Source organism: Rhynchophorus ferrugineus, unplaced genomic scaffold (assembly GCF_030347505.1).
Source record: "Rhynchophorus ferrugineus isolate W39M unplaced genomic scaffold, kcgeb_rfMv2 rfM4, whole genome shotgun sequence".
Lineage (NCBI taxonomy): Eukaryota > Metazoa > Arthropoda > Insecta > Coleoptera > Curculionidae > Rhynchophorus > Rhynchophorus ferrugineus.
The window spans coordinates 52,154,819-52,167,802 of NW_027472583.1; the positions used below are offsets into that span (position 1 = coordinate 52,154,819).

The 12,984-nt window shown below is 30.7% G+C and overlaps 1 long non-coding RNA gene across 1 annotated transcript; it reads right to left on the reverse strand.

Moving 5' to 3' along the window:
* Positions 1 to 6,568: 6,568 nt before the first annotated feature.
* Positions 6,569 to 7,350, reverse strand: LOC143195251 (uncharacterized). The gene is made up of 2 exons (XR_013005504.1): positions 7,203 to 7,350; positions 6,569 to 6,929 (listed from the first exon to the last, which is right to left on the reverse strand). It is a non-coding gene; the product is annotated as an uncharacterized LOC143195251 (long non-coding RNA).
* Between the last annotated feature and the right edge of the window lie 5,634 nt (positions 7,351 to 12,984).

Genomic DNA, 12,984 nt, shown 5'->3' on the forward strand with positions numbered 1-12,984 from the left:
GCTCATATATATTCTGAACAATTACACAAATATCTGTGTATATCACCCTGCTAATCATCAAGTCGTTAATTTCCAACCTACCTAACATTTCATCATAACTCCATCATTTCTCAATTTCTTCTTCACCCTGTCTGATCGAGTTTATCCAAACCGAAGGTGTTATTAACCATTCCTGTGTCCAGCATGAAGTACAATATATCTGCAATGAAGTATTAATAATTATTATTCCAACGTTTACCTTTTCTATCAACTGTTGTTGTTGTAACACTATTTTTTTTATCATATTGCCGTAAGTGACAATTCTCATCAAAATACATAAATTGAAATTATAAGTCTTCCTTCATTTTATTATAAGTTTTTAAAAATTGTATTTAAATATTCAGATTAACAGTTTCCTTGGAAATAATTGTATTAAATTCTGTTTGTATTGACAAACTACTCACTGTTTTTATATATTTCATATATTTAAACTTTGAAAGAGCTAAACATCAAGCAGATCTTGATTCGTAACCCGCTTCGTATGAGGAGGGTTTTTTTCGGTGAATTCAAGATTATATTTTTCATTTTTTAAGATATTTCAGTGACCGCGCCCATAATAATGTTCAGTGCAGCCGCAACACGTTAAAAATATTTTCAATAAAAATCGCAGCAAATTAATATTTAACGGTAAAAACCTGTTACCCGTTAACGAATTTTACTGGCAGGGGGGAGCCTTCATTATCTCGTTCCTGTTCGAAGTAGCTGATTAGAGACGCAATCTGTTCTGGTCTGGTTTCAGAATATTCAATCAGAGTAATAATAAGCAGCGATTTGAAAATTATCAAAACAAGCAAAGCATTAAAATTACGTTTGCCGGTTTATAACCTCTCATCACTAATCACTATTGTTTTGAAGCATTTTGCCTACGTTTGACAAATGGACGACTTTGGCAGGTTACTTCGGCTACGCGTTCAAACTTATCGGACAGTATTGTGTCTCTTTTTGACTAGAATAAAATGAGAAGGAAAATATTGTCTGATTGTAAAACGATTTACACAAAATTAGTTCTCTATTGCTTTATCCGTCTATGTACTTTTTAGATACTTTAGTGCTTATAACGATAGCCAAATTGATGTTCTGGGATAATATTTATATGTTGGATTATTGTATTAAGCCGTAATTTTGAGATTGCCAGCAATTAACTAATAGAATTTTTTAAAATAAAATTATTGTACTCTTCTTTCTTTTATAATGAAGTATCTAATTTTCGAAGAGAAACATTCCTTAACACGTTAGTATACGTTTTTGGCTATTATGATGACCGTGTTTACTGTTATCACTATTTGATTATCGTGTTATGCGCTCGCGTACACATTCGTCAAATGTCTGAACAATTTTACCTTTATCTATATTTAGCACAGATATAATATTTATACAATGTATTATTGTTTGCTGTTGACTGAAAGGTGTGGTATTCAAATTTTTCCCAAGCAAGTGCGAATATTCGTCACTTTTGACGAAATACCGAGTGTTTTCTCGTACGAGGAAAACAAAATTGTTTTGGCAAATATTTATCTAAAACGCATTAGCTCCGGCCTATTCGAAGGTCTTTCAATAATTATGCTGAATCGCATTTTATTACATGTGTTGGCAAGGTATTAAATATACACGACAGGCTTTAAGTGCTTTAAGGAAGGACGACGTACTTATTGACATATGTTTATTTCCTTTAATTATTTATAAGATTCATAATTACAACCATATGGTAAATATGGTAAATATGTGTTTATATTATTCTTATTCTTAGTATATCTATAATTTTTATCAATCTTTTATCTTTTATGAAGTTAGCTGATTTTCTACTCCAGGTACTGCTAAGATTTTTTAATAGACGTTTTTATTCTCCATCTTTCGTGGTCTAAAAAGCCTTCGTCCAGCTGTTCATTCTTCTGACTGGTTTTTGTTTCTTAGCTTTTTGAATTCGAAAACAGTTAGAGGTCAAACAATGTCAAATCGGTTGAATCAAATTGTTTAAATCAGTCAGTTTATTGAAGAATTTTAGGTTGTTTGAATGAAAAACACTTATATTTGTAAATTATTATTATTTTGTACATTTATTAGTAAATTATTGTTATATTATCTCCAATAGAACAGCCAATACACATCATCGAAATTTATTATGGCAGCACGTTGCAATGTTGCCGCATTAACTTAGAATTTTATGTTGACTGATTGATGTTGATTCTTTGGTGTTGTTTTGATTTGATACTTTGCTTTCTTTCGCAGTTTGCCGGTTTCTAAGCTCTAATTATCACTACTGTTTTGAAGAATTTTGTAGACACTTGATAACAGGCTCGACCAGTACCAACACAAGACGAATTTTATAAACTGATTCGGTTACATGTTCGACGCATTAAACAGTACTCTGTCTCTTTTTAGCTAATGTAAAATGAGTTCAGAGATGAGAATCATTCGGCGTCATCTATGAAGTGCATTGGCTGTTTTATTTGTTTTTTGTACATACGTCATCAAGATGTTTAATGTATTGTCTCGCAATTTGTAAATTCGTTTCAGAATCAGACAATATTTTCCTTCTCATTTTACTACTAATTAAAACGAAACATAATGCTGTCTGATAAGTTCGAACGTTAATCCGAACTAGCCTGTTAAAGTCGTCTGGTTGTCAAACGTCCGCAACATTATTCAAAGTATTAGTTATATTTTGAAACGCTACCTAACATATTATATTACATTGTTTGAAAATTCCGAAAACAATAGATAACCAGAGTCACAAATTGATTGGGTCTTTAATAAGTTATTTCGAAAAATAACGAGATGTCCCCTTTTGCCCGTAAATTCCGTTAGAGAGGTAAACATTCATAATAGTAAATATTATAAGTTGCAGCAATTTTACTGAAAATGTTTTTTGGCGTGTTGCTGTTGCTCTAAATATTAGTGTGGGTACTGTGACTAACATCGTTTACAAAATGAAGAACAATTTGTTAGATTCAGCTAAGAAAACCCGTCTACATACGAAGTGGGTGACGAATCTTGACCATTTTGATATTGGCTTTATTCGAGATCAAATTAAACATGAGCATTATGTTAGAATGTATGATGAGAGGTGAATATTACCTGTTTTGTAGATATGGTAAATGCATTAGGCAGAATTTGGTGATTCATTTTAACAAGTGTGGTGTACACTGGTACCAGAAGAAACAGAAAATACAGATGACTTGAGAAGTAAATACACCCTCGAAGGAAAAAATAAATAAACGAAAAAAGGTAAATAGGGAGAAAGTCCTTAAAAAGAAGCGACATGTAATTATTGTTCTTAAGATAATATTTCTTAGAAAACAAGAAGAAATATACATTTATAACAGCGATTTTCTTTTTCACTAAATGGAGTATTATTTCCCATGAAATTATATTAACTATGAAATAGATTTTCAAGTAGTTGCTGCTGCCTTAAACGATAGGTTATATATATATATATATATATATATATATATATATATATATATATATATATATATATATATATATATATATACACAGTTAATACAGTATATACAATAAATACAGTTAGGTTACAGTCTTCCATCTGGTAGCAGCCTTTTTCTGATATTTTATTAGGCATTTGTTGAGAACAATTGGTGCAACATATATTAATCAAAATATTTACCATTGAAAAAAAGTTGTAAAATATACAACGATGTCCAAAGAGCAATGCTGGTGTGGGTGCAATTTCCAATGGATTCAGCATTTCCAAAATCGTATACCTGCCAAGCCATGTCGATCTGAATAAGTTGTAATGTTAAGGCGCTATATCTGGGCAATACGCTAGGTGAGATAAAAGTTTTCATTCAAGGTTCAACAGTACATCTTGAGGATAATTTCTAGCAACAATATGTCACTCAATGTATTCAATTGACATCAGTAGATGTCTACAGTAACAGTTTAATTTGCGTTTAGTTAATAAAAAACATAAACAAAATAACATTAATCAATGAACAGTAATCAAAAAACATTTTATGGCCATGATTATTGCGCTTCGGTCTAGATGTGGATGGCTGTCGACTAGCCTATGATTATTTCTATTTCGGATTGTTGTAGTAAATCCACTTTTTATAATCAGTCATCATACGCCACAAACGCTTCTTTTTTTACCTCAGAACTTATGAAACCGCAATATTGAATCGGTTCAAAATTCGGTATTCTCAGTCATTTCGTATGGTAGAAAATTTTTTATCCCCTTTGGGCCTTTTCCGGTACTGTTACAACATTTAACTGTAAAGCTGTCTGAAGCTTAACCATAAGTTTCTTAAAGTCATTCATGGGCTTAGACAGAAGATTTTTTAAAATAAAACAACAAATAAACAAACAATTTTGGGCGCCTGTATATAGAAAATAACTCAATAGTACTAAATGGAAATCATTATATTATATAGAGTCAAATGTTATAAACGATCAAATTTAACAGTTGTTGTTGTCTATAAACAATTTTCTAAGTATAGTTTAGAAAAAGGAAAAGAAAGTGTGTGAAAGACTAATTGATGCGTTTTTAATGAACATGCTGACGAGTTTCTATTTATTCTCATATTGTTACACCAACACTGAATCCATTATATCTTGCTTACCATTGTACTTTCTTCAACATTAAATTAAAAACTTTCGCATTACAAAACATTACATATTTTATTCTGAGCTGATTTTTGCTTTTCCGTAAGTAAAAATGTACTCTGCAGTTTATTGAATTTTACAAGCAGAAATCATATTTTTTATTATATAGGTGAGAATGATTATTAATAACTTAATTTCATAGATTGTTTACCAAGATAATTTGTGATAAACAAAATCTAATCATGCAACATGACATGGTTTAATGTATTTGGCCTATGCAATGTATTTGATACGTTAATGTATATATGTTAATAATCTGTTCTTTACTATGTAACCATTTTCATGTTGAAGCGTCACCGATAGGTTTTACTTTTCAGTATGTGTCATTTCGCCAAAGTGAAAACAAAAGCATTTTTCGGTGCATTAAAGAATCTGTTTGAATTTGTACCTAATAAATTGCCTTTGCTACAAGTTTTTTACTTCATTTTGAAGAAAAAGGCAACTGAATATCAACGAATACTGCGAATTTGAAGTTTATATTCGCCAAAAAAAAATTGAAGGCGAGGTGTGAAGGGATTATTCGATGAAATCATCGGTAGGGATTACTATCGACTACAATTGATGTGTTGAGCCGAACACTGTATGAGAAATAGTCGGAAGAAGAGCAAAAAACCAACAATGTTTTTTGGCATGACAACGCTCGACCACATGTTGCAAAATCGGTGAAAACTTACTTGGAAGCATTAAAAAGTGCTACCCTACCTACCTGTGTTCTCCAGACCTTTCTTCTTCTGATTAGTACTTGTTCCGGCATATGAGTTGTGATCTGTGTGAGAATCACTTCAATTCTTATGAAGATACCAACAAATAGATCGATTCGTCGATAGCCTAAAAAAATCGTTCTAAAACAAGTTATTAGATTATTAGAGTTATTAGAACCAGATTAGATGGGGAGAAGGAGGGAAAAACTCAAGTTTCAAAGGCACGTACAATATTTTCACATATTTTTTATCTAAAATAATCATATATTTGCGTATAATATTATAGCTGAACTGATGTGACGAAAAATCGGAAGAAGTTCAGTGTAAGAGTCATTCAGTTTGCCTTTTAAGCACTAACCATATCAAATGGAAAGTCGTAGAAACATGGTAGGCAACTGTTTCTATGATGTAATAGAACGTTAAGTTCATACGCGGTGGTCGCGTGTTCGATTCCCAATAGAGCAGCAACTTTCTTTTTTCTAGTTTGGTTGGAACATTTTTCAAATTACCTAGACTAGGTAGCGGGTTGATTGTTTTTTACATGTTAGTGAGTTCCTTATTTATTTTTTGAAGTCAGTTGAATTTTTTTTGCAAAAATATTTTATTTATTATAATATTACAATTTTTTTTAATATGTTTTAAAGTCTCCTTTTACCAACTATGGGATTATCTGGACTGGACCTACAGTTTACCGTGGGCTGCGGAACCACGGTACTCAGAATTAAGCTTACCGACTGGCGAGTGGCCAACTTTAGAAATCATCCCAGAAGACATTCGGTCTTATCTAGCCTGGTTACTGGCGTGACTGGGATCATTTTCCTTGTCGGATTTTTCACTCTTTCCTAGGGCAATTACAAATTTTAAACAATCACAAACATAAACTTACGACCATGCCCCAGAAGGATTCGAACCCACGGCTATCGCAACAGCAGGAGGACCGTCCTATCGCCTTTACCACTGCGCCACCTACACATTTTAATCCCGAGTGTAATTTTTAAGTTATTAATAGCCCGTCAGTTGATCTAGCTGCAGAATATGTACATTGAATTAAGTTGGACTCTATTTGTTGTGATCAAATTAGTTATCAACTTCATTTTAAAACTGAATGATTAACTATTATATAACTAATAATAGTACTAACCCCCCAATTATTTTAAATAAATTACACTAAAGACTCCAATTATCTTAAATAAAACGTACGTACCTATAGGTAAAATTAAAATAATTTATTTGTTAACGTTCAACTCTTACATTATAACAAACTTATATGGTTACAGAATAAGTGTACTATATATCTATATATTTTGAAGAAATAACTTCAATATTTAGAAGTGATTAATAACCGTGCCCTCCATATCCACCATAACCTCCACCGTTGTCTCCGTCGCCACCTCCATGTCCACCTCCATTGCCACCATCGTCTCCACCTTTGCCAGCATCACCTCCTGCACTTCCACCACCATCTCCACCATGGCCTCCGTCTCCGCCTCCACCTCCACCTCCATGTCCATAACCTCCCCCAGCCATGGCGGCTTGGAAGACAATCATCAAAAAGAAGAAGATGGCCTGTAAGTTTTATCATATATTTATTTATTTTTTATACTTTAAGCGCGTTCGCCATTTTAACATTAAAACGAATTAAATATTGTAATAAACTATTGCTTCTTATTTATAATTTCTGTTCATATTACAATGAAATTCATGAAATATAATTAATTGAAAAATAATTCTAAATAGAAATAAATATTCGCTATGAAATTTGTCCAAAATATTTTGAATAATTTCCTTCACCATTTCATCAAAAAGAAATCAGTTTTAATACAATAAGTGAAAACTCACCAGAAACTTCATATTTATTGATTTTCTTTTAACCAGCTATTGGTAGGTATGAACTGATTATGACTTCTGCGTCAATTTGATGTAGTTTATATATTTTTGAAAAATCATTCAGACAGAACCGATACTTGGAAGTCCTTTGCTAATAATCGGAAATTAATAAAAACGACAATCATAAATAACAATGAATGGATGTATATTTTTTCTTCTTTCTATTTTTCAACTGGGTACGATTTCCTCGTTCATTCAAATTGCATGCCTTATTTCTGATTACGGGAAGGTCGAATGTAATTAGCTGCCTTCGCTTTATTAAATGCGCGAAAAGTTCGCCATAAACTGTATAGTGTAAAAATATCGCAGCGATTTCCTTAATTGTTCAAGGTTTAACTCAGGTAATAAGATATATATTGTTTCAGATCATTAATTTGCTTTTTTATAGAAGTGTCATGACAGAATCGAGAATTAACTAGAAATTAATTAGTACTAGTGCAATCTAATGGTCGTAATTTTAATGTTATGATGCTTAAGATGATCCAAACTATCAAGTTTTAATATTTGCGCATCCTACAAGAAGACCGCTCAAAATTGCATTAATGTTTTTGTTTGATTTAAGTGGATATATCTGTGCCACCCAAATGTTTAGTTTTAATGATTTAAAAATTATTATTGTTATATCATTTCCACTATTAAGAGGACATTAACATTGACATATAAACTCAGCACAAGAAGCTTTCAACAAACTCAAAGTTGGTAAGAAAAATCTATATTTTGGAACGATAGAGTTATGGCATAAAAACGATTAGGAATAGTATCATAACGTAAAATTATATTTTAAATTTTTTGTAGAGAGATCAAATTATTAAATCAAATTGATAATCTGCTTTATCGACTGCTGACCTGTGAAAGAAGAACTCGACATTTGGAAAAGTTCTATCCCAAAATATATTAATATAATTCTAGGATAACAAGAATCGTGTCCTTTCTGATTACAAGATATTTAGAAATTCGAAATCAGCTCTTAGTTTAATTTGGTATATGTTGAACAGAGTACAGCTAAGAAAAACTGTTCTTAATATAAAATAACTCATGCAATTATAATTCCTTATTTGTTGGTGAGTTGCTGGTTCCCAAGTGGGACATAAGACAATGTAGAAAACGGTCGATAATTGATATCCATAGAAAGTAAGTTAAAGGAACCCAAGAGGAAGGCACAAGAGAAAACAATTAAAACTGAAACTAAAGTGAAGAGGTGCAGACTCTAAACTACAATCAAAAGAGTCGAATATTCATTAATTAGGTATCGGAATACTTGAGAATTACCCCAGATGAAGAGGAAAATATATCTTTTAGAATATAAGATTAAAATCCATATGAGACTAATTATCAAAATTGTGTCACTGTCAGTAATGGTAAATATAAGTCAGTTTTTTTATCAGGTTGTCAAAATATGAAATAAGAATACAAAGTTGGAACAAGATGGCTTCTTGCAATACTGCAGACGACGTGCTTCACTTACGTTTAACCAGGCTGGGTTAGACCAGATATCTTCTGAAATGATCTCTTAGTTGGACATTCGCCTGTCGGTAGGTTTAATGGCAAAGACCGTGGTTTAGTACCCACGTTAAGCAGTAGGTCCATCCCAAATAAACTCTAGTTGGTAAAATGGAGGCTCCAAAATACTTCCCACTGGAAACTTTCACCAAACTACCACGAAGGACAACAACCAAGACGTGATATACACTATATAAAATCCAAAACCCATTCAAATTAAGATTAAGACAATAATTTGAAACAAGTAAACTATTTTACCATTAATTTGATCCCATAGTACAAGACAAAAATAATGGCAAACATTACACAATACCCTGATTAAGCTCAATAACTAAATACCTCAATTTTTATCGAATTCGTGCTCCAAATTGCGGGATATCTTGGTTAATGTGCTTTTCAACATACTACCATTGCTACAGAATCTTCATAGAGTGCTTGAATTTGTGGTAACTGCATGTGACATAACCATAACCAAAAGAAACACAGAGAGAAGGATATTGGTAAAGTTAATCTCCCTTTTATTAAAGTTGCTTCGAATCAAATGAACATTCAACAAGATTAAACCTGTATTTTAAGTACACAAACTTAAATAATAATGTTACTAATTAAATACCATATATTGTTACTAATAAAATCTGAATGGCTCCAAATTGTCTCTCGTTTTAATGCATATTGAGTATTAATGAAGATACAATATTTTGTCGCCCATTGCGTAACGATGATCATTCAATAAATATTGGGCCTGAAATATAGATGATTCTCCTTAATGTACCTAAAGATAATATAGCAATCCTAACATTTAAACCTTACATGTGAAAATTTGATAGCAGTATGGTACTTAGTGTAGAAGTTTACTAATTTTAGTGAATCAATTTTTGTTCATTTCAAAACAGTGATGATAAAATTGAAGGAAATTTGTTTCAAAGTGTTCTGGCACCCACCAAATTGCCCAGACCTCGTCCGCAGTGACTAATAGCTGTTTGCGTACTCAGAAATTTTGCCCCAGATAAGTATATTTGCTCAATTTTATTTAATTATTATAATTTTACTCTGTTACTTACTAAAAAACTAAGCATATATTTAGGAGGGTTCATAACATTGTTGTTTATATATTTATACAACAGCAACTTATGTACGGCTAGTTGAGTATGTTTATGTCAAAAGTTGTTTTGTTACTTTCAAAGTAAGCCTCGTTAAATGCAATACAACCACAAAAACGCCCTACAAAGTTTAGACGTATTAAGTATATCGTAGACTAATTCAGGAAAATACTTGAATTCTTTCAAAAAAATTTATTATAAAAATTCGTGGTGATTTCTTTTAAATGATAAATTCTAAATACGAACGATGATGTTTCGATACTAATCTCAATAGTCTCTCAAAACCCCATACCATATAGCACGATATATGTAAACTATAAAAAATAAGTTACTGACATTCATCTCGCATAATAACGCTCGTTTATCACCAAAATCTTCCTCATCAGAGTGATCTCAGCTAGTTCATAACATGTCGTATATATGGTAGATGCCCTATACGGAGGATATTAACAGATTAAGGTCCCGTTAAAATCGCACAAGGAAATGGGGATGAAAAAAGGAAATATGGATCGAAGGGTGGAATAAATTTTCAAATAATGATACAATTTTACTTGAAAAATAAGGTAAGCAAATTCTTCTGTTAATCGGCCTAGTGTATTTATTGTTCTTGAAATATATATTTTAGGTGGATACAAAATAATAGAGTAAAAATACATAAATGAAGTAATAAAAATATGCAACAATAGAAATGAATCTAGCTACATAATTTACATAGATGGAGAACACATAGGACAAATAGAAGAAATTGTGAATTATTAACAGCAAATTTGTAAACTTATCAATATTTTGTTGATTGTTGAATCTTAGTGGATGAGTGTTACTTCTTGATATATTTATTTTAAAATACAGACATATATTATTTAAATTACTCGTAATGTTACATATTTAATACATTCCTGATATTAGATTGAAAATACTGTGGAAACAAGTTTTAGTGACATATCATTTTTAAACTATTCTATTTACACTGTTAAGAGATGAACTCTCATAACAGAGAGAATTTCTAATGGCGGTCGTTAGTTTAAATTAATCCTGAAGAACTATTTTCAATGTATGTAATAATGAGATAATTTTGAGATGTATAATGAGGATAATTAGAAAATTAATATTAAATAGGTATTATCAATAATAGTTATATTGACTAAATTGTAATAGATTTATAATTAGGAAATAATTATAAAACTGACAGTCAAAGTAATTTAGATATAAATCATTATAGTTAATGCTGAAAAATAAACATTAAGAAGCCCTAACAATTAATATTAGGTACCTAAGTTATTAGATAAAATTTCCGAAGCATTAAATAATAAAATGTAAGTATCCTAGCACCTTCGTAAAAAGTCATGATTATATTATGAAATGTTGGAGACAAGATGAATCGAAAGTAATATAAAATGATTTATTAAAACCTGCTGTTATAGAAATTGGCAAGAGCATGACATTTATTAAGACAAATAAAACAACTATAAAACCTAATTATACTTAATATTTATAGCGCTGTTACGATGCATGTATAATACATTACGATGTTTTTAGCAAAAAAATTTAACTGACTTTAAAAAATGAATAAGGAACTCAGTAAAAAGTAAAAAATAATCAAACTTAAATTTTTAACACAAAATAACCTGTTAAAATAAAATATGTACATAATAATCGTTGTAATAACTATATAAAAATAAACAAAAACCTTATTTAACCTATCTACTACACGTATTTTATATTCTACTATGTTATATACACACAATTTAGCTTAATACCTACCTAAACCTATTTATCTATTTACAATATTATTTTAACTACTACCAATTGACATTTTGAAGTCGGTGCCGAGCAACAAATTGGATTTGTTTTGTTCGTAATTTTATTTTGTGTATATGTCACAAAATTATATTATTATTTTTGTATTGTTTGGGTTTGGTACCGACTTTAAACTGATAAAATCCAATGGGACTACCTGGGAAGTGCATTCTTTCGAATAATAAAAAAATTTGAGAATCGGTCCACAATTGATGGAGAAATCGGCGAACTTATATAAAAACATATACAGCTAAATCTAGAACCTGTTCTTTTTTCGAAGTCGGTTAAAAATACTTATAATAGCTAGAAATAATTGTATTAATATCTAGCTGTAATTTTTTACAAAAATTTTCTTGGGTAGTGTTTATAATGAAACAATGTTATTAAAGCAAATAATTAAAACAATGAGAATACTGGCTATGAAAGTGAGCTCTAGTTCAAATAAAAATGAACATTTATTGTAATCCTTTATTTATTTATTTTTCCGCCAGCATATAATTGATATATGTATGTGATAACTCTTTCTATTGATATGTCTGTCTATAGATTAGAAATATATAAAATATAATGTTTTGTAATTGTTTTATTTGATATGAAATTGCATTTTAAGTTTATCACTATATTAATATAACTTCCCCTTGCGTGAGCCTCAATTTTTATTAAATAATGTTTCTAATTTTTTGTCTGAATGTTTTACTTGCAAGTAACAAACATAGTCTTTAACACTAAATTTACTATTCCTGAAACACCGAAATCATCATCTTTGTTGTTTGATATGAAGAAATCTACTACCCAAGCTTATACATTTTAAGAAGCTAATGGCGATACTTATTCTTCATATTGCATTTGCTGCTTCTTCATATTGAATTTGATGATTTTGGTTTCAATGATTTAAAAGTGGTAATTTTGGTGTCCATATGAAAGATCGATCTGGAGGACCAAATAAGACGATTAATTGTAAGACTTACTGGACGAAAATCTAGCTTAAAATCTCAATGAGCTTTGCAGGCAGCTTAGCAGTTCATTAATCAACTGGTTCCAGACAATATTAGATCTTTTCTGTTCACATTCGATGGGGAATGTGTAAAAAGAGAAAAGTGGATCTACCATGAGAATCTGACAAAAAATGATTGGTTAGTCCAGGAGATGATAAAATTGTTACTGAAGATATCTACAGACGTTAAATGAATAAACTGAACGACATATTGTTGCAATAAAGACCAGCAATATTAAAAGTCACAAATTTATCTTGTTGCATAACAATGCTGGGTTACATGTTTTAAGCGTTGTTAAGGGCGCACTGTTGCAACTTCAATATCCAGCTTACTCACCAAACA